The sequence below is a fragment of the Triticum dicoccoides genome, chromosome 1B (genome assembly GCF_002162155.2).
Source record: "Triticum dicoccoides isolate Atlit2015 ecotype Zavitan chromosome 1B, WEW_v2.0, whole genome shotgun sequence".
In the NCBI taxonomy this organism is placed as follows: Eukaryota; Viridiplantae; Streptophyta; class Magnoliopsida; order Poales; family Poaceae; genus Triticum; species Triticum dicoccoides.
The window spans coordinates 685,178,351-685,205,364 of NC_041381.1; the positions used below are offsets into that span (position 1 = coordinate 685,178,351).

A 27,014-nucleotide genomic window follows, 5' to 3' on the forward strand; every position below is an offset into this window, starting at 1 on the left:
TTCATCAATATTACACAGTTTCATCCATAGGTAGCAAGTTTCACAAAGTCAAAACTATGTTATTACTAAGATCTTCTCTGGATCTTCTTCTTTTCTTCCAACCTGCATAACAAAAACACTAAGAAAGAGAGAATGAGTTAGGAATAGAAATGTAGGATTTCACTTGGTGAAATGCAATGCTGTAGGAGCCAGCACTTCAGATCAAGACAATCTTAAATTAGTGTAAAGTTATGACAGATCCATGCATGTGTACATAAAGCAATTAACCATAGTTGTACGTCCTAACTGTTGGGGAACGTAGTAAATTCAAAAAAAAAATCCTGCGCACACGCAAGATCATGGTGATGCATAGCAACAAGAGGGGAGAGTGTTGTCCACGTACCCTCGTAGACCGATAGCGGAAGCGTTATAACAACACGGTTGATGTAGTCGTACATCTTCACGGCCAGACCGATCAAGCACCGAAACTACGGCATCTCCGAGTTCTAGCACACGTTCAGCTCGATGACGATCCCCGGACTCCGATCCAGCAAGGTGTCGGGGAAGAGTTCTGTCAGCACGTCGGCGTGGTGATGATCTTGATGTTCTACCGTCGCAGGGCTTCGCCTAAGCACCGCTACAGTATTATCGAGGTGGACTATGGTGGAGGGGGGCACCGCACATGGCTAAGAGATCCAAGGGATCAATTCTTGTGTCTATGGGGTGCCCCCTCCTCCGTATATAAAGGAGTGGAGGAGGGGGCCGGCCAAGGGGGGTGGCGCGCCCAAGGGGAGGAGTCCAACTCCCACCGGGAGTAGGACTCCCCCTTTTCCTATTAGGAGCAGGAGAGGGAAGGAAGAGGAAGGAGGCAGGAAGGAAAGGGGGGGCCGACCCCCCTCCCAATTCGGATTGGGCTTGGGGGGGGGGCCCTCCCTTGACCCTTTCCCCTCCTTTCCACTAAGGCCCAATAAGGCCCATATACCTCCGGGGGGTTCCGATAACCTCCCGGTGATCCGGTATTGTCCCAATCTCACCCTGAACCTTTCCGGTGTCCAAATATAGTCGTCCAATATATCGATCTTTATGTCTCGACCATTTCAAGACTCCTCGTCAAGTCCGTGATCATATCCGGGACTCCGAACAACCTTCGGTACATCAAAATATATAAACTCATAATGAAACTGTCATCGTAACGTTAAGCGTGCGGACCCTACGGGTTCGAGAACAATGTAGACATGACCGAGACACGCCTCCGGTCAATAACCAATAGCGGAACCTGGATGCTCATATTGGCTCCCACATATTCTACGAAGATCTTTATCGGTCAGACCGCATAACAACATACGTTATTCCCTTTGTCATCGGTATGTTACTTGCCCAAGATTCGATCGTCGGCATCTCAATACCTAGTTCAATCTTATTACCGGCAAGTCTCTTTACTCGTTCCGTAATACATCATCCCACAACTAACTCATTAGTTGCAATGCTTGCAAGGCTTAAGTGATGTGCATTACCGAGAGGGCCTAGAGATACCACTCCGAAAATGGGAGTGACAAATCCTAATCTTGAAATACGCCAACCCAACATGTCCCTTCGGAGACACCTGTAGAGCTCCTTTATAATCACCCAGTTACGTTGTGACATTTGGTAGCACACAAAGTGTTCCTCCGGTAAACGGGAGTTGCATAATCTCATAGTCATAGGAACATGTATAAGTCATGAATAAAGCAACATCAACATACTAAACGATCAAGTGCTAAGCTAACGAAATGGGTCAAGTCAATCACCTCATTCTCCTAATGATGTGACACCGTTAATCAAATGACAACTCTTTGTCCATGGCTAGGAAACATTACCATCTTTGATTAATGAGCTAGTCAAGTAGAGGCATACTAGTGACACTTAGTTTGTCTATGTATTCACACATGTATCATGTTTCTGGTTAATACAATTCTAGCATGAATAATAAACATTCATCATGATATAAGGAAATAAACAATAACTTTAATATTGCCTCTTGGGCATATTTCCTTCAGTCTCCCACTTGCACTAGAGTCAATAATCTAGTTCACATCGCCATGTGATTTAACACCAATGTTCTCATCATTATGTGATTAATACCCAATAGTTCACATTGTCATGTGATCAACACCCAAAGGGTTTACTAGAGTCAATAATCTAGTTCACATCGCTATGTGATTAACACCCAAAGAGTACTAAGGTATGATCGTGTTTTGCTTGTGAGAGAAGCTTAGTCAACGGGTCTGTCACATTCAGAGCCGTATGTATTTTGCAAATATTCTATGTCTACAATGCTCTGCACGGAGCTACTCTAGCTAATTGCTCCCACTTTCAATATGTATCTAGATTAAGACTTAGAGTCATCTGGATCAGTGGCAAAACTTGTATTGACATAACCCTTTGCGATGAACCTTTTTTCTCCTCCATAATCGAGAAATATATCCTTATTCCACTAAGGATAATTTTAACCAATGTCCAGTGATCTACTCCTAGATCACTATTGTACTCCCTTGCCAAACCAGGGCGGAGTATACAATAGGTCTGGTCCATAGCATGGCATACTTTTATACAACCTATGACTGATGCATAGGGAATGACTTTCATTCTCTTTCATACCTTTGCAACACAGGCAAGAACTCTTTCTTTGACTGTTCCATTTTGAACTACTTCAAAATCTTGACAAGGTATGCACTCATTGAAAATCTTATCAAGCATCTTGATCTATCTCAATAGATCTTGATGCTCAATATGTAAGTAGCTTTACTGAGGTCTTTCTTTTAAAGAACTCCTTTCAAACACTTCTTTATGCTTTTCAGAAAAAATTTACATCATTTCTGATCAACAATATGCCACTCACATATACTTATCAGAAAGGCTGTAGTGCTCCCACTCACTTTATTGTAAATACAGGCTTCACTGCAAATCCGTATAAAACTATATGCTTTGATCAACTTATCAAAGCATATATTCCAACTCCGAGATGCTTGCACCAATCCATAGATGGATCGCTGGAGCTTGCACAATTTGTTAGCACCTTTGGGATTGACAAAACCTTCTGGTTGCATCATATACAACTCTTCTTTAATAAATCCTTTAAGGAATGCAGTTTTGACATCCATTTGCCAGATTTCATAAAATGTGGCAATTGCTAACTTGATTTGGACAGACTTTAATCATCGATACGAGTGAGAAAATCTCATTGTATTCAACACCTTGAACTTGTCGAAAAACTTTTTGCGACAAGTCGAGCTTTGTAGATAGTAACACTACTATCAGTGTCTGTCTTCCTCTTGAAGATCCATTTATTTTCTATGGCTTGCCGATCATCGGGCAAGTCCACCAAAGTCCACACTTTGTTCTCATGCATGGATCCATCTTAGATTTCATGGCCTCAATCCATTTCGCGGAATCTGGGCTCATCATCGCTTCCTCATAGTTCGTAGGTTCATCATGGTCTAGTAACATGACTTCCAGAACAGGATTATCATACCACTCTGGTCCGGATCTTACTCTGGAAGACCTACGAGGTTCGGTAGCAACTTGATCTGGAGTTTCATGATCATCATCATTAAGTTCCTCACTAATCGGTGTAAGCATCACTGGAACTGGTTTCTGTGATGAACTACTTTCCAATTCGGGAGAAGGTATAATTACCTTATCAAGTTCTACTTTCCTCCCACTCACTTCTTTCGAGAGAAACTCCTTCTCTAGAAAGGATCCATCTTAGCAACGAATATCTTGCGTTCGGATCTGTGATAGAAGGTGTACCCAACAGTTTCCTTTGGGTATTCTATGAAGACGCACTTCTCCGATTTAGGTTCGAGCTTATCGGGTTGAAACTTTTTCACATAAGCATCGCAGCCCCAAACTTTAAGAAACGACAACTTTGGTTTCTTGCCAAACCATAGTTCATAAGGCGTCGTCTCAACGGATTTCGATGGTGCCCCATTTAAAGTGAATGCAACTATCTCTAATGCATAACCCCAAAACGATAGTGGTAAATCGATAAGATACATCATAGATCGCATCATATCGAATAAAGTGCGGTTACAACGTTCAGACACACCATAATGCTGTGGTGTTCCAGGTGGCGTGAACTGTGAAACTATTCCACATTTTTTTATATGAAGGCCAAACTCGTAACTCAAATATTCTCATCATGATCAGACCGTAGAAACTTGATTTTCTTGTTACGATGATTCTCCACTTCACTCTGAAATTCTTTGAACTTTTCAAATGTTTCAGACTTGTGTTTCATTAAGTAGATATAACCATATCCGCTCAAATCATTTGTGAAGGTCAGAAAATAACGATACTTGCCACAAGCATCGACACTCATTGGATCGCATACATCGGTATGTATTATTTCCAATAAGTCGGTAGCTCGTTCCATTGTTCTGAAGAACGGAGTTTTAGTCATCTTGCCCAAAAGGCACGGTTCGCAAGCATCAAATGATTCACAATCAAGTGATTCCAAAAACCCATCAGCATGGAGTTTCTTCATGCGCTTTACACCGATATGACCCAAATGGCAGTGCCACAAATAAGTTGCACTATCATTATCAACTTTGCATCTTTTGACATCAATATTATGATTATGTGTATCACTACGATCCAGATCCAACAAACTATTTTCATTGGGTGTATGACCATTGAAGGTTTTATTCATGTAAACAGAACAACAATTATTCTCTGACTTTAAATGAATAACCGTATTGCAATAAACATGATCAAATCATATTCATGCTCAACGCAAACGCCAAATAATATTTATTTAGGTTTAACACTAATCCCGAAAGTATAGGGAGTGTGCGATGATGATCATATCAGTCTTGGAACCACTTCCAACACACATTGTCACTTCACCCTCAACTAGTCTCTGTTTATTCTGTAACTCCTGTTTCGAGTTACTAATTTTTAGCAACCGAACAAGTATCAAATACTCAGGGGCTACTATAAACACTAGTGAGGTACACATCAATAACCTGTATATCAAATATACCCTTGTTCACTTTGCCATCCTTCTTATCCACCAAATATTCAGGGCATTTCCGCTTCCAGTGACCATTTTCTTTGTAGTGTAAGCACTCAGTTTCAGGCTTTGGTCCAGCTTTGGGATTCTTTGCGGGAGTGACAACTTGCTTGTCATTCTACTTGAAGTTCCCTTTCTTTCCCTTTGCCCTTTTCTTGAAACTAGTGGTCTTGTCAATCATCAACATTTGATGCTCTTTTCTTGATTTCTACCTTCGTCAATTTAAGCATCACGAAAAGCTCGGGAATCGTTTTCGTCATCCCTTGCATTATAGTTCATCAGGAAGTTCCAGTAACTTGGTGATTGTGACTAGAGAACTCTGTCAATCACTATCTTATCTGGAAGATTAACTCCCACTTGATTCAAGCGATTGTAGTACTCAGACAATCTAAGTACTTGCTCACTAGTTGAGCAATTTTCCTCCATCTTTTAGGCAAAGTATTTGTCAGAGATCTCATACCTCTTGACACGGGCATGAACCTGAAATATCAATTTCATCTCATGGAACATCTCATATGTTTCGTGACGTTTCAAAAATGTTTTTGTAGTCCCGGTTCTAAGCCATAAAGTATGGTGCACAAAACTATCAAGTAGTCATCATATTGAGCTAGCCAAACGTTCATAACGTTTGCATCTGCTCCTGCAATAGGTTTGTCACCTAGCGGTGCATCAAGGACATAATTCTTCTATGCAGCAATGAGGATAAAGCTCAGATCACAGACCAAGTCCGCATCATTTCTACTAACATCTTTCAACTTAGTTTTCTCTAGGAACACATATAAAAACATAGGGAAGCAACAACGCGAGCTATTGATCTACAACATAATTTGCAAAAAAAACTACCAGGACTAAGTTCATGATAAATTAAAGTTCAATTAATCATATTACTTAAGAACTCCCACTTAGACAGACATCTCTCTAGTCATCTAAATGATCACGTGATCCAAATCAACTAAACCATGTCCGATCATCACGTGAGATGGAGTAGTTTTCAATGCTGAACATCACTATGTTGATCATATCTACTATATGATTCACGTTCGACCTTTCGGTCTCCGTGTTCCAAGGCCATATCTATTATATGCTAGGCTCGTCAAGTTTAACCAGAGTATTCCGCGTGTGCAACTGATTTGCAACCGTTGTATTTGAACGTAGAGCCTATCACACCCGATCATCACGTGGTGTCTCAGCATGAAGAACTTTCGCAACGGTGCATACTCAGGGAGTACACTTCTTGATAATTAGTGAGAGATCATCTTAAAATGCTACCATCGAACTAAGAAAAATAAGATGTATAAAAGATAAACATCATATGCAATCAAAATATGTGACATGATATGGCCATGATCATCTTGCGCCTTTGATCTCCAGCTCCAATACTGTCATGATCTCTATCGTCACCGGCACGACACCATGATCTTCATCATCTTGATCTATATCAATGTGTCATCACATGGTCGTCTCGCCAACTATTGCTCTTGCAACTATTGCTATCGCATAGCGATAAAGTAAAGAAATAATTTGGCACTTGCATCTTATGCAACAAAGAGACAACCATAGGGCTTCTGCCAGTTGCCGATAACTTCAACAAAACATGATCATCTCATACAACAACTTATATCTCATCACGTCTTGACCATATCACATCACAACATGCCCTGCAAAAACAAGTTAGAAGTCCTCTACTTTGTTGTTGCAAATTTTACGTGGCTGCTACGGGCTGAGCAAGAACCGTTCTTACGTACGCATCAAAACCACAATGATAGTTTGTCAAGTTAGTGCTGTTTTAACCTTCTCAAGGACCAGGCGTAGCCACACTCGGTTCAACTAAAGTTGGAGAAACTAACACCCGCTAGTCACCTGTGTGCAAAGAACGACGGTAAAACCAGTCTCGCGTAAGCGTACACGTAATGTCGGTCCGGGCCGCTTCATCCAACAATACCGCCGAACCAAAGTATGACATGCTGGTAAGCAGTATGACTTGTATCGCCCACAACTCACTTGTGTTCTACTCGTGCATATAACATCAACGCATAAAACCTGGCTCGGATGCCACTATTGGGGAACGTAGTAATTTCAAAAAAAAATCCTACGCACACGCAAGATCATGGTGATGCATAGCAACGAGAGGGGAGAGTGTTGTCCACGTACCCTCGTTGACCGATAGCAGAAGCGTTATAACAACGCGGTTGATGTAGTCGTACGTCTTCACGGCCCGACCGATCAAGCACCGAAACTACGACACCTCCGAGGTCTAGCACATGTTTAGCTCGATGACGATCCCCGGACTCCGATCCAGCAAAGTGTCGGGGAAGAGTTCTGTCAGCACGTCGGCGTGGTGACGATCTTGATGTTCTACCATCGCAGGGCTTCGCCTAAGCACCGCTACAGTATTATCGAGGTTGACTATGGTGGAGGGTGGCACCGCACACGGCTAAGAGATCCAAGGGATCAATTGTTGTGTCTATGGGGTGCCCCCCTCCTCCGTATATAAAGGAGTGGAGGAGGGGGCCGGCCAAGGGGAGTGGCGCGCCCAAGGGGGGGAGTCCAACTCCAGCCGGGAGTAGGACTCCCCCTTTTCCTATTAGGAGTAGGAGAGGGAAGGAAGAGGAAGGAGGGAGGAAGGAAAGGGGGGGCTCCCAATTCAGATCGGGCTTGGGGGGCGGCCCCTCCCTTGCTCCTTTCCCCTCCTTTCCACTAAGACCCAATAAGGCCCATATACCTCCCGGGGGGTTCCGATAACCTCCCGGTGATCCGGTATTGTCCCAATCTCACCCGGAACCTTTCCGGTGTCCAAATATAGTCGTCCAATATATCGATCTTTATGTCTCGACCATTTCGATACTCCTCGTCAAGTCCGTGATCATATCCGGGACTACGAACAACCTTCGGTACATCAAAATATATAAACTCATAATGAAACTGTCATCGTAACGTTAAGCGTGCGGACCCTACAGGTTCGAGAACAATGTAGACATGACCGAGACACGCCTCCGGTCAATAACCAATAGCGGAACCTGGATGCTTATATTGGCTCCCACATATTCTACGAAGATCTTTATCGGTCAGACCACATAACAACATACATTGTTCCCTTTGTTATCGGTATGTTACTTGCCCGAGATTCGATCGTCCGTATCTGAATACCTAGTTTAATCTCGTTACCGGCAAGTCTCTTTACTCGTTTCGTAATACATCATCTCACAACTAACTCATTAGTTGCAATGCTTGCAAGGCTTAAGTGATGTGTATTACCGAGAGGGCCCAGAGATACCTCTCCGACAATCGGAGTGACAAATCCTAATCTCAAAATACGCCAACCCAACATGTACCTTCGGAGACACCTGTAGAGGTCCTTTATAATCACCAAGTTACATTGTGACATTTGGTAGCACAAAGAGTGTTCATCCGGTAAACGGGAGTTGCATAATCTCATAGTCATAGGAACATGTATAAGTCATGAAGAAAGCAACAACAACATACTAAACGATCAAGTGCTAAGCTAACGAAATGGGTCAAGTCAATCACCTCATTCTCCTAATGATGTGATCCCGTTAATCAAATGACAACTCTTTGTCCATGGCTAGGAAACATTACCATCTTTGATTAATGAGCTAGTCAAGTAGAGGCATACTAGTGACACTTAGTTTGTCTATGTATTCACACATGTATCATGTTTCCGATTAATACAATTCTAGCATGAATAATAAACATTCATCATGATATAAGGAAATAAATAATAACTTTATTATTGCCTCTAGGGCATATTTCCTTCAGTCTCCCACTTGCACTAGATTAAATAATCTAGTTCACATCGCCATGTGATTTAACACCAATGTTCACATCTGTATGTGATTAATACCCAATAGTTCACATTGTCATGTGATCAACACCCAAAGGGTTTACTAGAGTCAATAATCTAGTTCACATCGCTATGTGATTAACACCCAAAGAGTACTAAGGTATGATCGTGTTTTGCTTGTGAGAGAAGCTTAGTCAATGGGTCTGTCACATTTAGAGCCGTATGTATTTTGCAAATATTCTATGTCTACAATGCTCTGCACGAAGCTACTCTAGCTAATTGCTCCCACTTTCAATATGTATCCAGATTAAGACTTAGAGTCATCTGGATCAGTGCCAAAACTTGTATTGACGTAACCCTTTACGATGAACCTTTTTTCTCCTCCATAATCGAGAAATATATCCTTATTCCACTAAGGATAATTTTAACCAATGTCCAGTGATCTACTCCTAGATCACTATTGTACTCCCTTGCCAAACCAGGGCGGAGTATACAATAGGTCTGGTCCATAGCATGGCATACTTTTATACAACCTATGACTGATGCATAGGAAATGACTTTCATTCTCTTTCATACTTTTGCAACACAGGCAAGAACTCTTTCTTTGACTGTTCCATTTTGAACTACTTCAAAATCTTGACAAGGTATGTACTCATTGAAAATCTTATCAAGCATCTTGATCTATCTCAATAGATCTTGATGCTCAATATGTAAGTAGCTTTACTGAGGTCTTTCTTTTAAAGAACTCCTTTCAAACACTTCTTTTTGCTTTTCAGAAATTTTTTACATCATTTCTGATCAACAATATGCCACTCACATATACTTATCAGAAAGGCTGTAGTGCTCCCATTCACTTTATTGTAAATACAGGCTTCACTGCAAGTCCGTATAAAACTATATGCTTTGATCAACTAATCAAAGCATATATTCCAACTCCGAGATGCTTGCACCAGTCCATAGATGGATCGCTGGAGCTTGCACAATTTGTTAGCACCTTTGGGATTGACAAAACCTTCTGGTTGCACCATATAGAACTCTTCTTTAATAAATCCATTAAGGAATGCAGTTTTGACATCCATTTGCCAGATTTCATAAAATGTGGCAATTGCTAACTTGATTTGGACAGACTTTAAGCATCGATACGAGTGAGAAAATCTCATTGTATTCAACACCTTGAACTTGTCGAAAAACTTTTTGCAACAAGTCGAGCTTTGTAGATGGTAACACTACTATCAGTGTCTGTCTTCCTCTTGAAGATCCATTTATTTTCTATGGTTTGCCGATCATCGGGCAAGTCCACCAAAGTCCACACTTTGTTCTCATGCATGCATCCCATCGCAGATTTCATGGCCTCAATCCATTTCGCGGAATCTGGGCTCATCATCGCTTCCTCATAGTTCGTAGGTTCATCATGGTCTAGTAACATGACTTCTAGAACAGGATTACCAAACCACTCTGATCCGGATCTTACTCTGGAAGACCTACGAGGTTCGGTAGCAACTTGATCTGAAGTTTCATGATCATCATCATTAAGTTCCTCACTAATCGGTGTAAGCATCACTGAAACTGATTTTGATGATGAACTACTTTCCAATTCGGGAGAAGGTATAATTACCTTATCAAGTTCTACTTTCCTCCCACTCACTTCTTTCGAGAGAAACTCCTTCTCTAGAAAGGATCCATCTTAGCAACGAATATCTTGCCTTCAGATCTGTGATAGAAGGTGTACCCAACAGTTTCCTTTGGGTATTCTATGAAGACGCACTTCTCCGATTTAGGTTCGAGCTTATCAGGTTGAAACTTTTTCACATAAGCATCGCAGACCCAAACTTTAAAAAACGGCAACTTTGGTTTCTTGCCAAACCACAGTTCATAAGGCGTCGTCTCAACGGATTTCGATGGTGCCCTATTTAAAGTGAATGCAGCTATCTCTAATGCATAACCCCAAAATGATAGTGGTAAATCGGTAAGATACATCATAGATTGCACCATATCCAATAAAGTGCGATTACGACGTTCAGACACACCATAATGCTGCGGTGTTCTAGGTGGCGTGAACTGTGAAACTATTCCACATTGTTTTATATGAAGGCCAAACTCGTAACTCAAATATTCTCCTCCATGATCAGACCGTAGAAACTTGATTTTCTTGTTACGATGATTCTCCACTTCACTCTGAAATTCTTTGAACTTTTCAAATGTTTCAGACTTGTGTTTCATTAAGTAGATATACCCATATCTGCTCAAATCATTTGTGAAGGTCAGAAAATAACGATACTTGCCACAAGCATCGACACTCATTGGATCGCATACATCGGTATGTATTATTTCCAATAAGTCAGTAGCTCGTTCCATTGTTCTGAAGAACGGAGTTTTAGTCATCTTGCCCAAAAGGCACGGTTCACAAGCATCAAATGATTCATAATCAAGTGATTCCGAAAACCCATCAGCATGGAGTTTCTTCATGCGCTTTACACCGATATGACCCAAACGGCACTGCCATAAATAAGTTGCACTATCATTATCAACTTTGGATCTTTTGACATCAATATTATGATTATGTGTATCACTACGATCCAGATCCAACAAACTATTTTCATTGGGTGAATGACCATTGAAGGTTTTATTCATGTAAACAGAACAACAATTATTCTCTGACTTTAAATAAATAACCGTATTGCAATAAACATGATCAAATCATATTCATGCTCAACGCAAACGCCAAATAACATTTATTTAGGTTTAACACTAATCCCGAAAGTATAGGGAGTGTGCGATGATGATCATATCAATCTTGGAACCACTTCCAACACACATTGTCACTTCACCCTCAACTGGTCTCTGTTTATTCTGTAACTCCTGTTTCGAGTTACTAATTTTTATCAACTGAACAAGTATCAAATACTCAGGGGTTACTATAAACACTAGTAAGGTACACATCAATAACCTGTATATCAAATATACCCTTGTTCACTTTGCCATCCTTCTTATCCACCAAATATCCAGGGCATTTCTGCTTCCAGTGACCATTTTCTTTGTAGTGTAAGCACTCAGTTTCAGGCTTTGGTCCAGCTTTAGGATTCTTTGCGGGAGTGACAACTTGCTTGTCATTCTACTTGAAGTTCCCTTTCGTTCCCTTTGCCCTTTTCTTGTAACTAGTGGTCTTGTCAATCATCAACATTTGATGCTCTTTTCTTGATTTCTACCTTCGTCGATTTAAGCATCACGAAAAGCTCGGGAATCGTTTTCGTCATCCCGTGCATTATAGTTCATCAGGAAGTTCCAGTAACTTGGTGATTGTGACTAGAAAAATTCTGTCAATCACTATCTTATCTGGAAGATCAACTCCCACTTGATTCAAGCGATTGTAGTACTCAAAAAATCTAAGTACTTGCTCACTAGTTGAGCAATTCTCCTCCATCTTTTAGGCGATGTATTTGTCAGAGGTCTCATACCTCTTGACATGGGCATGAACCTGAAATATCAATTTCATCTCATGGAACATCTCATATGTTCCGTGACATTTCAAAAACGTTTTTGTAGTCCCGGTTCTAAGCCATAAAGTATGGTGCACAAAACTATCAAGTAGTCATCATATTGAGCTAGCCAAACGTTCATAACGTTTGCATCTGCTCCTGCAATAGGTCTGTCACCTAGCGGTGCATCAAGGACATAATTCTTCTATGCAGCAATGAGGATAAACCTCAGATCATGGACCAAGTCCGCATCATTGCTACTAACATCTTTCAACTTACTTTTCTCTAGGAACACATATAAAAACATAGGGAAGCAACAACGCGAGCTATTGATCTACAACATAATTTGCAAAAAACTACCAGGACTAAGTTCATGATAAATTAAAGTTCAATTAATCATATTACTTAAGAACTCCCACTTAGACAGATATCTCTCTAGTCATCTAAGTGATCACGTGATCCAAATCAACTAAACCATGTCCGATCATCACTTGAGATGGAGTAGTTTTCAATGGTGAACATCACTATGTTGATCATATCTACTATATGATTCACATTCGACCTTTAGGTCTCCGTGTTCCGAGGTCATATCTCTTATATGCTAGGCTCGTCAAGTTTAACCTGAGTATTCGGCGTGTGCAACTGTTTTGCACCCGTTGTATTTGAACGTAGAGCCTATCACACCCGATCATCACGTGGTGTCTCAACACGAAGAACTTTCGCAACGATGCATACTCAGGGAGAACACTTCTTGATAATTAGTGAGAGATCATCTTAAAATACTACCATCGAACTAAGCAAAATAAGATGTATAAAAGATAAACATCATATGCAATCAAAATATGTGACATGATATGGCCATGATCATCTTCCGCCTTTGATCTCCAGCTCCAAAGTACTGTCATGATCTCTATCGTCACCGGCATGACACCATGATCTTTATCATCTAGATCTATATCAATGTGTCATCACATGGTCGTCTCGCAAACTATTGCTCTTGCAACTATTGCTATCGCATAGCGAGAAATTAAAGAAATAATTTGGCACTTGCATCTTATGCAACAAAGAGACAACCATAGGGCTTCTGCCAGTTGCCGATTACTTCAACAAAACATGATCATCTCATACAACAACTTATATCTGATCACATTTTGACCATAGCACATCACAACATGCCCTGCAAAAACAAGTTAGACGTCCTCTACTTTGTTGTTGCAAATTTTACGTGGCTGCTACGGGCTGAGCAAGAACCGTTCTTACCTACGCATCAAAACCACAATGATAGTTTGTCAAGTTAGTGTTGTTCTAACCTTCTCAGGGACCGGGCGTAGCCACACTCGGTTCAACTAAAGTTGGAGAAACCGACACCCGCTAGTCACCTGTGTGCAAAGAACGACGGTAAAACCAGTCTCGCGTAAGCGTACACGTAATGTCGGTCCGGGCCGCTTCATCCAACAATACCGCTGAACCAAAGTATGACATGCTGGTAAGCAGTATGACTTGTATCGCCCACAACTCACTTGTGTTCTACTCGTGCATATAACATCAATGCATAAAACCTGGCTTGGATGCCACTGTTGGGGAACGTAGTAATTTCAAAAAAAAATCCTACGCACACGCAAGATCATGGTGATGCATAGCAACGAGAGGGGAGAGTGTTGTCCACGTACCCTCGTAGACCGATAGCGGAAGCGTTATAACAACGCAGTTGATGTAGTCGTACGTCTTCACGGCCCGACCGATCAAGCACGGAAACTACGGCACCTCCGAGGTCTAGCACATGTTTAGCTCGATGACGATCCCCGGACTCCGATCCAGCAAAGTGTCGGGGAAGAGTTCTGTCAGCACGACGGCGTGGTGACGATCTTGATGTTCTACCATCGCAGGGCTTCGCCTAAGCACCGCTACAGTATTATCGAGGTGGACTATGGTGGAGGGGGGCACCGCACACGGCTAAGAGATCCAAGGGATCCAAGGGATCAATTGTTGTGTCTATGGGGTGCCCCCCTCCTCCGTATATAAAGGAGTGGAGGAGGAGGCCGGCCAAGGGGAGTGGCGCGCCCAAGGGGGGGAATCCAACTCCAGCCGGGAGTAGGACTCCCCCTTTTCCTATTAGGAGTAGGAGAGGGAAGGAAGAGGAAGGAGGGAGGAAGGAAAGTGGGGGGGCGGCCCCCTGCCAATTAGGATCGGGCTTGGGGGGGGGGGGCTCCCCCTTCCTTGCTCCTTTCCCCTCCTTTCCACTAAGGCCCAATAAGGCCCATATACCTCCCGGGAGTTCCGATAACCTCCCGGTGATCCGGTATTGTCCCAATCTCACCCAGAACCTTTTCGGTGTCCAAATATAATCGTCCAATATATCAATCTTTATGTCTCGACCATTTCGAGACTCCTTGTCAAGTCCGTGATCATATCCGGGACTCCGAACAACCTTCGGTACATCAAAATATATAAACTAATAATGAAACTGTCATCGTAACGTTAAGCGTGCGGACCCTACGGGTTCGAGAACAATGTAGACATGACCGAGACACGCATCCGATCAATAACCAATAGCGGAACCTGGATGCTCATATTGGCTCCCACATATTCTACGAAGATCTTTATCGGTCAGTCCGCATAACAACATACATTGTTTCCTTTGTCATCGGTATGTTACTTGCCCGAGATTCGATCGTCCGTATCTCAATACCTAGTTCAATCTCGTTACTGGCAAGTCTCTTTACTCATTCCGTAATACATCATCTCACAACTAACTCATTAGCTGCAATGCTTGCAAGGCTTAAGTGATGTGTATTACCGAGAGGGCCCAGAGATACCTCTCCGACAATCGGAGTGACAAATCCTAATCTCAAAATACGCCAACCCAACATGTACCTTCGGAGACACCTGTAGAGCTCCTTTATAATCACCCAGTTACGTTGTGATGTTTGGTAGCACACAAAGTGTTCATCCGGTAAACGGGAGTTGCATAATCTCATAGTCCAGTCATGAAGGAAGCAACAACAACATACTAAACGATCAAGTGCTAAGCTAACGAAATGGGTCAAGTCAATCACCTCATTCTCCTAATGATGTGATCCCGTTAATCAAATGACAACTCTTTGTCCATGGCTAGGAAACATTACCATCTTTGATTAATGAGCTAGTCAAGTAGAGGCATACTAGTGACACTTAGTTTGTCTATGTATTCACACATGTATCATGTTTTCGGTTAATACAATTCTAGCATGAATAATAAATATTCATCATGATATAAGGAAATAAATGATAACTTTATTATTGCCTCTAGGGCATATTTCCTTTAGTCTCCCACTTGCACTAGAGTCAATAATCTAGTTCACGTCGCCATGCGATTTAACACCAATGTTCACATTTGTATGTGATTAATACCCAATAGTTCACATTGTCATGTGATCAACACACAAAGGGTTTACAAGAGTCAATAATCTAGTTCACATCGCTATGTGATTAACACCCAAAGAGTACTAAGGTATGATCGTGTTTTTCTTGTGAGAGAAGCTTAGTCAACGGGTCTGTCACATTTAGAGTCGTATGTATTTTGCAAATATTCTATGTCTACAATGCTATGCACGGAGCTACTCTAGCTAATTGCTCCCACTTTCAATATGTATCCAGATTAAGACTTAGAGTCATCTGGATCAGTGCCAAAACTTGTATTGACGTAACCCTTTATGATGAACCTTTTTTCTCCTCCATAATCGAGAAATATATCCTTATTCCACTAAGGATAATTTTAACCAATGTCCAGCGATCTACTCCTAGATCACTATTGTACTCCCTTGCCAAACCAGGGCAGAGTATACAATAGGTCTGGTCCATAGCATGGCATACTTTTATACAACCTATGAATGATGCATAGGGAATGATTTTCGTTCTCTTTCATACCTTTGCAACACAGGCAAGAACTCTTTCTTTGACTGTTCCATTTTGAACTACTTCAAAATCTTGACAAGGTATGTACTCATTGAAAATCCTATCAAGCATCTTGATCTATCTCAATAGATCTTGATGCTCAATATGTAAGTAGCTTTACTGAGGTCTTTCTTTTAAAGAACTCCTTTCAAACACTTCTTTATGCTTTTCAGAAAAAATTTACATCATTTCTGATCAACAATATGCCACTCACATATACTTATCAGAAAGGCTGTAGTGCTCCCACTCACTTTATTGTAAATACAGGCTTCACTGCAAGTCCGTATAAAACTATATGCTTTGATCAACTTATCATAGCATATATTCCAACTCCGAGATGCTTGCCCAAGTCCATAGATGGATCGCTGGAGCTTGCACAATTTGTTAGCACCTTTGGGATTGACAAAACCTTCTGGTTGCATCATATACAACTCTTCTTTAATAAATCCATTAAGGAATGAAGTTTTGACATCCATTTGCCAGATTTCATAAAATGTGGCGATTGCTAACTTGATTTGGACATATTTTAAGCATCGATACGAGTGAGAAAATCTCATTGTATTCAACACCTTAACCTTGTTGAAAAACTTTTTGCAACAAGTCGAGCTTTGTAGATGGTAACACTACTATCAGTGTCTGTCTTCCTCTTGAAGATCCATTTATTTTCTATGGCTTGCCGATCATCGGGCAAGTCCACCAAAGTCCACACTTTGTTCTCATGCATGGATCCCATCTCAGATTTCATGGGCTCAATCCATTTCGCGGAATTTGGGCTCATCATCGCTTCCTCATAGTTCGTAGGTTCATCATGGTCTAGTAACATGACTTCCAGAACAGGATTACCGTACCACTCTGGTCCGGATCTTACTCTGGAAGACCTACGAGGTTCGGTAGCAACTTGATCTGAAGTTTCATGATCATCATCATTAAGTTCCTCACTAATCGGTGTAAGCAACACTGGAACTGGTTTCTGTGATGAACTACTTTCCAATTCAGGAGAAGGTATAATTACCTTATAAAGTTCTACTTTCCTCCCACTCACTTCTTTTGAGATAAACTCCTCTAGAAAGGATCCATCTTAGCAACGAATATCTTGCCTTCGTATCTGTGATAGAAGGTGTACCCAACAGTTTCCTTTGGGTATTCTATGAAGACGCACTTCTCCGATTTAGGTTCGAGCTTATCAGGTTGAAACTTTTTCACATAAGCATCGCAGCCCCAAACTTTAAGAAGCGACAACTTTGGTTTCTTGCTAAACCACAGTTCATAAGGCGTCGTCTCAACGGATTTCGATGGTGCCCTATTTAAAGTGAATGCAGCTATCTCTAATGCATAACCCCAAAATGATAGTGGGAAGATACATCATAGATCGCACCATATCCAATAAAGTGCGATTACGACGTTCAGACACACCATAATGCTGCGGTGTTCTAGGTGGCGTGAACTGTGAAACTATTCCACATTGTTTTATATGAAGGCCAAACTCGTAACTCAAATATTCTCCTCCACGATCAGACCATAGAAACTTGATTTTCTTGTTACGATGATTCTCCACTTCACTCTGGAATTCTTTGAACTTTTCAAATGTTTTAGACTTGTGTTTCATTAAGTAGATATACCCATATCTGCTCAAATCATCTGTGAAGGTCAGAAAATAACGATACTTGCCACAAGCATCAACACTCATTGGATCGCATACATCGGTATGTATTATTTTCAATAAGTCAGTAGCTCGTTCCCTTGTTCTGAAGAATGGAGTTTTAGTCATCTTGCCCAAAAGGCACGGTTCGCAAGCATCAAATGATTCATAATCAAGTGATTCCAAAAACCCATCAGCATGGAGTTTCTTCATGCGCTTTACACCGATATGACCCAAACGGCAGTGCCACAAATAAGTTGCACTATCATTATCAACTTTGCATTTTTTGACATCAATATTATAATTACGTGTATCACTACGATCCAGATCCAACAAACTATTTTTATTGGGTGTATGACCATTGAAGGTTTTATTAATGTAAACAGAACAACAATTATTCTCTGACTTTAAATGAATAACCGTATTGCAATAAACATGATCAAATCATATTCATGCTCAACGCAAACGCCAAACAACATTTATTTAGGTTTAACACTAATCCCGAAAGTATAGGGAGTGTGCGATGATGATCATATCAATCTTGGAACCACTTCCAACACACATCGTCACTTCACCCTCAACTAGTCTCTGTTTATTCTGTAACTCCTGTTTCGAGTTACTAATTTTTAGCAACCGAACAAGTATCAAATACTCAGGGGCTACTATAAACACTAGTAAGGTACACATCAATAACCTGTATATCAAATATACCCTTGTTCACTTTGCCATCCTTCTTATCCACCAAATATTCAGGGCATTTCCACTTTCAGTGACCATTTTATTTGCAGTGTAAGCACTGAGTTTCAGGCTTTGGTCCAACTTTGGGATTCTTTGCGGGAGTGACAACTTGCTTGTCATTCTACTTGAAGTTCCCTTTCTTTCCCTTTGCCCTTTTCTTGAAACTAGTTGTCTTGTCAATCATCAACATTTGATGCTCTTTTCTTGATTTCTGCCTTCGTCGATTTAAGCATCACGAAGAGCCCGGGAATCATTTTCGTCATCCCTTGCATTATAGTTCATCAGGAAGTTCCAGTAACTTGGTGATTGTGACTAGAGAACTCTGTCAATCACTATCTTATCTGGAAGATTAACTCCCACTTGATTCAAGCGATTGTAGTACTCAGACAATCTAAGTACTTGCTCACTAGTTGAGCAATTCTCCTCCATCTTTTAGGCGAATTATTTGTTAGAGGTCTCATACCTCTTGACACGGGCATGAACCTCAAATATCAATTTCATCTCATGGAACATCTCATATGTTCCGTGATGTTTCAAAAACGTTTTTGTAGTCCCGGTTCTATGCCATAAAGTATGATGCACAAAACTATCAAGTAGTCATCATATTGAGCTAGCCAAACGTTCATAACGTTTCAATCTGCTCCTGCAATAGGTCCGTCACCTAGCGGTGCATCAAGGACATAATTCTTCTATGCAGCAGTGAGGATAAACCTCAGATCACGGACCAAGTCCGCATCATTGCTACTAACATCTTTCAATCTAGTTTTCTCTAGGAACACATATAAAAACATAGGGAAGGAACAACGCGAGCTATTGATCTACAACATAATTTGCAAAAAAACTACCAGGACTAAGTTCATGATAAATTAAAGTTCAATTAATCATATTACTTAAGAACTCCCACTTAGACATACATCTCTTTAGTCATCTAAGTGATCACGTGATTCAAATCAACTAAACCATGTCCGATAATCACGTGAGATGGAGTAGTTTTCAATGGTGAACATCACTATGTTGATCATATCTACTATATGATTCACGTTCGACCTTTCGGTCTCCGTGTTCCGAGGCCATATATGTTATATGCTAGGCTCGTCAAGTTTAACCTGAGTATTCCGCGTGTGCAACTGTTTTGCACCCGTTGTATTTGAACGTAGAGCCTATCACACCCGATCATCACGTGGTGTCTCAGCACGAAGAACTTTCGCAACGATGTATACTCAGGGAGAACACTTCTTGATAATTAGTGAGAGATCATCTTAAAATGCTACCGCCGAACTAAGCAAAATAAGATGTATAAAAGATAAACATCATATGCAATCAAAATATGTGACATGATATGGCCATGATCATCTTGCGCCTTTGATCTTCAGCTCCAAAGTATTGTCATGATCTCTATCGTCACCGGCACGACACCATGATCTTCATCATCTTAATCTATATCAATGTGTTGTCACATGGTCGTCTCGCCAACTATTGCTCTTGCAACTATTGCTATCGCATAGCGATAAAGTAAAGAAATAATTTGGCACTTGCATCTTATGCAACAAAGAGACAACCATAAGGCTTCTGCCAGTTGCCGATAACTTCAACAAAACATGATCATCTCATACAACAACTTATATCTCATCACGTCTTGACCATATCACATCACAACATGCCCTGCAAAAACAAGTTAGAAGTCCTCTACTTTGTTGTTGCAAATTTTACGTGGCTGCTACGGGCTGAGCAAGAACCGTTCTTACGTACGCATCAAAACCACAATGATAGTTTGTCAAGTTAGTGCTGTTTTAACCTTCTCAAGGACCAGGCGTAGCCACACTCGGTTCAACTAAAGTTGGAGAAACTAACACCCGCTAGTCACCTGTGTGCAAAGAACGACGGTAAAACCAGTCTCGCGTAAGCGTACACGTAATGTCGGTCCGGGCCGCTTCATCCAACAATACCGCCGAACCAAAGTATGACATGCTGGTAAGCAGTATGACTTGTATCGCCCACAACTCACTTGTGTTCTACTCGTGCATATAACATCAACGCATAAAACCTGGCTCGGATGCCATTGTTGGGGAACGTAGTAATTTCAAAAAAAAATCCTACGCACACGCAAGATCATGGTGATGCATAGCAACGAGAGGGGAGAGTGTTGTCCACGTACCCTCGTTGACCGATAGCAGAAGCGTTATAACAACGCGGTTGATGTAGTCGTACGTCTTCACGGCCCGACCGATCAAGCACCGAAACTACGGCACCTCCGAGGTCTAGCACATGTTTAGCTCGATGACGATCCCCGGACTCCGATCCAGCAAAGTGTCGGGGAAGAGTTCTGTCAGCACGACGGCGTGGTGACGATCTTGATGTTCTACCATCGCAGGGCTTCGCCTAAGCACCGCTACAGTATTATCGAGGTGGACTATGGTGGAGGGGAGCACCGCACACAGCTAAGAGATCCAAGGGATCCAAGGGATCAATTGTTGTGTCTATGGGGTGCCCCCCTCCTCCGTATATAAAGGAGTGGAGGAGGGGGCCGGCCAAGGGGGGTGGCGCGCCCAAGGGGGGGAGTCCAACTCCAGCCGGGAGTAGGACTCCCCCTTTTCCTATTAGGAGTAGGAGAGGGAAGGAAGAGGAAGAAGGGAGGAAGGAAAGGGGGGCGGCCCACCCCCAATTTGGATCGGGCTTGGGGGGGCGCCCCCTCCCTTGCTCCTCTCCCCTCCTTTCCACTAAGGCCCAATAAGGCCCATATACCTCCCGGGGGGTTCCGATAACCTCCCGGTGATCCGATATTGTCCCAATCTCACCCGGAACCTTTCTGGTGTCCAAATATAGTCATCCAATATATCGATCTTTATGTCTCGACCATTTCAAGACTCCTCGTCAAGTCCGTGATCATATTCGGGACTCCGAATAACCTTCGGTACATCAAAATATATAAACTCATAATGAAATTGTCATCGTAACATTAAGCGTGCGGACCCTACGGGTTCGAGAACAATGTAGACATGACCGAGACACGCCTCCGGTCAATAACCAATAGCGGAACCTGGATGCTCATATTGGCTACCACATATTCTACGAAGATCTTTATCGGTCAGACCGCATAACAACATACATTGTTCGCTTTGTCATCGGTATATTACTTGCCCGAGATTCGATCGTCTGTATCTCAATACCTAGTTCAATCTCATTACCGACAAGTCTCTTTACTCGTTCTAAAATACATCATCTCACAACTAACTCATTAGTTGCAATGCTTGAAAGTCTTAAGTGATGTGTATTACCGAGAGGGCCCAGAGATACCTCTCCGACAATCGGAGTGACAAATCTTAATCTCGAAATACGCCAACCCAACATGTACCTTCGGAGACACCTGTAGAGCTCATTTATAATCACCCAGTTACGTTGTGACATTTGGTAGCACACAAAGTGTTCCTCCGATAAACGGGAGTTGCATAATCTCATAGTCATAGGAACATGTATAAGTCATGAAGAAAGCAACAACAACATACTAAACTATCAAGTGCTAAGCTAACGAAATGGGTCAAGTCAATCACCTCATTCTCGTAATGATGTGATCCCGTTAATCAAATGGCAACTCTTTGTCCATGGCTAGGAAACATTACCATCTTTGATTAATGAGCTAGTCAAGTAGAGGCATACTAGTGACACTTAGTTTGTCTATGTATTCACACATGTATCATGTTTTCGGTTAATACAATTCTAGCATGAATAATAAACATTCATCATGATATACGGAAATAAAGAATAACTTTATTATTGCCTCTAAGGCATATTTCCTTCAGTCTTCCACTTGCACTAGAATCAATAATCTAGTTCACATCGCCATGTGATTTAACACCAATGTTCACATCTGTATGTGATTAATACCCAATAATTCACATTGTCATGTGATCAACACCCAAAGGGTTTACTAGAGTCAATAATCTAGTTCACATCGCTATGTGATTAACACCCAAAGAGTATTAAGGTATGATCATGTTTTTCTTGTGAGAGAAGCTTAGTCAATGGGTCTGTCACATTTAGAGACGTATGTATTTTGCAAATATTCTATGTCTACAATGGTATGCACGGAGCTACTCTAGCTAATTGCTCCCACTTTCAATATGTATCCAGATTAAGACTTAGAGTCATCTAGATCAGTGCCAAAACTTGTATCGACGTAACCCTTTACGATAAACCTTTTTTCTCCTCCATAATCGAGAAATATATCCTTATTCCACTAAGGATAATTTTAACCAATGTCCAGTGATCTACTCCTAGATCACTATTGTACTCCCTTGCCAAACCAGGGTGGAGTATACAATAGATCTGGTCCATAGCATGGCATACTTTTATACAACCTATGACTGATGCATAGGGAATGACTTTCGTTCTCTTTCATACCTTTGCAACACAGGCAAGACTTTCTTTGACTGTTCCATTTTGAACTACTTCAAAATCTTGACAAGGTATGTACTCATTGAAAATCTTATCAAGCATCTTGATCTATCTCAATAGATCTTGATGCTCAATATGTAAGTAGCTTTACTGAGGTCTTTCTTTTAAAGAACTCCTTTCAAACACTTCTTTATGCTTTTCAGAAATTTTTTATATCATTTCTGATCAACAATATGCCACTCACATATACTTATCAGAAAGGCTGTAGTGCTCCCACTCACTTTATTGTAAATACAGGCTTCATTGCAAGTCCGTATAAAACTATACGCTTTGATCAACTTATCAAAGCATATATTCCAACTCCGAGATGCTTGCACCAGTCCATAGATGGATCGCTGAAGCTTGCACAATTTGTTAGCACCTTTGGGATTGACAAAACCTTCTGGTTGCATCATATACAATTCTTCTTTAATAAATCCATTAAGGAATGCAGTTTTGACATCCATTTGCCAGATTTCATAAAATGTGGCAATTGCTAACTTCATTTGGACAGACGTTAAGCATCGATACGAGTGAGAAAATCTCATTGTATTCAACACCTTGAACTTGTCGAAAAACTTTTTGCGACAAGTCGAGCTTTGTAGATAGTAACACTACTATCAGTGTTTTTCAATCTCGTTGCCGGCAAGTCTCTTTACTCGTTCCGTAATACATCATCTCACAACTAACTCATTAGTTGCAATGCTTGCAAGGCTTAAGTGATGTGCATTACCGAGAGGGCCCAGAGATACCTCTTCGACAATCGGAGTGACAAATCCTAATCTCGAAATACGCCAACCCAACATGTACCTTCGGAGACACCTGTAGAGCTCCTTTATAATCACCTAGTTACGTTGTGATGTTTGGTAGCACACAAAGTGTTCATCCGGTAAACGGGAGTTACATAATCTCATAGTCCAGTCATGAAGGAAGCAACAACAACATACTAAACGATCAAGTGCTAAGCTAACGGAATGGGTCAAGTCAATCACATCATTCTCCTAATGATGTGATCCCGTTAATCAAATGACAACTCTTTGTCCATGGCTAGGAAACATTACCATCTTTGATTAATGAGCTAGTCAAGTAGAGGCATACTAGTGACACTTAGTTTGTCTATGTATTCACACATGTATCATGTTTCCGGTTAATACAATTCTAGCATGAATAATAAACATTCATCATGATATAAGGAAATAAATAATAACTTTATTATTGCCTTTAGGACATATTTCTTTCACTAACTACTCTAGCAAATACTCCTACTCTATTGCAATACAGAAGAACATTGTGTTGCTGTAGTAGGTAGAGGAGTAGGAACAACATGCTGCATGTGGGAAACTGATCCAAGGACGCACCTGGTGGTCGATGGGATTGGCCGGCGCTGCTTTGGCGATGGGCATCACTCCGGCAAGGAGGAGGCCTGTGCAGCAAGGAGGAGGCCCGTGCGGCGAGGAGGATGCTACTCCCAAGACTCCCATGCATGTCGTCCTCGGGATTTACCTAAAACATATAAGCAACAAGGATGGGTACAAAGACTCAGCAAGTTCATAAAGGAATAATAAACAGTACTCATATCAATATACCAAGACTCGGTTAACACCATACACTCATTAGTGTTCAACACATATAATGGTGCCCTACATGCCTACATGCTCATCTCATTTCATTGTGTATACCGATATAGCTTGAGTGGACGCCCGTCGACATCCACTCACTCCAATATGTGGAGGTTGCCTCCATAGTAGGTCGCAACCCAACAATGAAGGTCTCAATGTGCCCACCAAGGTAGTGCACGCCTTCATTCACTATCATCATGACAGCAAGTATGCAAATGCAAGCATAGTACTTGAATCAACATATCATGGTCATCGTCATTGCCATCATAATAAACATCATTGACATGGAAGATATCATAAATAAAAATGGAATGTAGAGATTATGCAAGTCATTATCCCTTCGTGAACTTGCCTCAACCGCAGGGCACAAATTGTGAGGCAAACGGTTCCGAACTCGAAGTAACCACACTTGTCATCAAGCATATATCCCGGTCACAGCAAAGCATGGTCTCAACACATAAGAATATATAATTTAGTGGTGCTCCTACGCACAAGACCCCAGCTCATACGTACGTTATCACATTATAAGTCCTCATATCATTAACGATGACAAAATCTTAGAGTATAAGTCTAGTTACAATCACCAAGTCAAGCGTAAAATTCTGTCCAACATAGTACAGTCATCTTAATAATTTCATAGGATTTAGTGTATAACACGAAATCTAACAAATAATATATGTTTAAGCATCTGCAGAATATCCTCTACAATTTTTGTGTTGTGACTTTAATTTAATTAAACCTCTAGCATGGCCTAAACTGCCATACAACAAATTCTGCACCCCAGGAACATAAATTTCGGGACAGAAAACTAAAATGATGGCTGCTCTCAAACCGTACATCCAAACGAAGCAAATAAGTACTCTACGGAAACCTTGGAACTTTATCTAAACCTTATGTAAAGGGGCCAACTCTAAATTCTAAGCATAGCTAACTCATTTTTTAGATAGAAGCTTGCTGTCCAGAACTGTCAGGCACTGCAGTTTTTAACTGAACCAAGTTCAGCAAGGGAAAACCAGTGTACAAGAGCATTTCTAATCGTCACGTGTAAGATAAAACAGAATTATAACTTGCAAACTAACTCCTCTCCCCAGGTTTAATTGCTTACACACATATAGACATGTTCGTCAAGCTGTTGGCATACCTGAACAGGCAAAACAGGCCACATCAAACAATCCAGCCAAGATGCTAACCCACCTACAGGAACTATGTTGCTCCAGCGCTAAAGATCGAACCAAGAGTGACACAAGGAGTTGGAGAAGCAACAGACCGGGGGTGGGCCGATGGCCAGAAGCAGCCCGTGCTCCACCGGCAGCAGCGGCGGCCATGACGACACAAGGAGCAGGGGAGCGGGAGCAGCCTCCACACGGCAGCGACCACGACGAGAAGCGGCACCAAGAATAGCAACAATCTCACAACGATGGCAATCACGCCACCAACAGCAGCAGCGACCTGACGGCTGCGGCCTCCAATGGATAAGATGAGAGGAAGACTTGGAAAGGGGAATAGAAGAAAACAGGGCTTGAGCACAGCGTACATCGGCGCAACGGGCGCGAGGCAGCGTGGGGCGGCGGCGGCGACTCGGGGATGCGGGCGGGGCGCAGAGGAGCTCGGTACTCAGCTCCCATGGCGGCGGTGGATCTCGAGGTCAGGGCGACCGGCGACGAGGCTTCCGCGGCGAGGCGACGAGCTTATGGGGAGGTGGCGGCGACGCGGGGACGCGGGTGAGGCGCAGAGGAGCTCGGTGCTCGGCTCCAATGGCGGCAACGGATCTCGAGGTCGGGGCGACCGGCGACGAGGCTTTGAAGGCGGGGCGGCGAGCTTGTGGGGAGGTGGCGGTGCGCGACGCGGCGCAGGCGGCAGTGCGAGGCGGCGGGTCTCCCGGGGTCCGGTGAGGTGGCGGTGCGCACCAGCGGGCGGAGGCGAGGTGGCGCAGCAGCGCGGGGTCGAGGGAGGCGGGGTTGGGCGGCGCTCGGCTATGGGGCAGGGGCGGAGAGAGAGGGGATAGAGATAGAGGAGGTGGGGGCAACGGTTTTTTTTACTCGCAAAAAAAAGGTAGCCCCCTCTTTGCCGTCCGCTGGCAGATGGCAAAGAATCTTTGCCGTTTGCCAGCAGACGACAAAGAAATGACAGATGTCAAAGACCTTCTTTGCCGTCTGTCAGTTCTTTGTCGTCTGTTGTTTGGTAGCTGATGGCAAAGACCTTTTTTGCCGTCCGCAAGCTGATGGCAAAATCCCTGATTCCAGTAGTGTCATGGCCTTGAGGAACTTGCGCTTGATCCAATTGTCATCCATATCCTTACTCCCATGTTCTCGGAGTGAGACCGCGAGAGTGGTCAATCTCCGGT

The 27,014-nt window shown here is 42.2% G+C and overlaps 1 long non-coding RNA gene across 3 annotated transcripts; it reads right to left on the minus strand.

The window, feature by feature from the left end:
- LOC119349670 lies at positions 1-26,649 on the minus strand. Of its 3 annotated transcripts, XR_005169488.1 has the most exons (4): positions 26,205-26,649; positions 25,938-26,126; positions 24,410-24,554; positions 1-118 (listed from the first exon to the last, which is right to left on the minus strand). It is a non-coding gene; the product is annotated as an uncharacterized LOC119349670 (long non-coding RNA). The 3 variants fall into 3 exon arrangements; XR_005169486.1 differs by lacking the exon at positions 1-118 and having other exon boundaries at positions 24,201-24,554; XR_005169487.1 differs by lacking the exon at positions 1-118 and having other exon boundaries at positions 24,201-24,554; positions 25,812-26,126.
- Between the last annotated feature and the right edge of the window lie 365 nt (positions 26,650-27,014).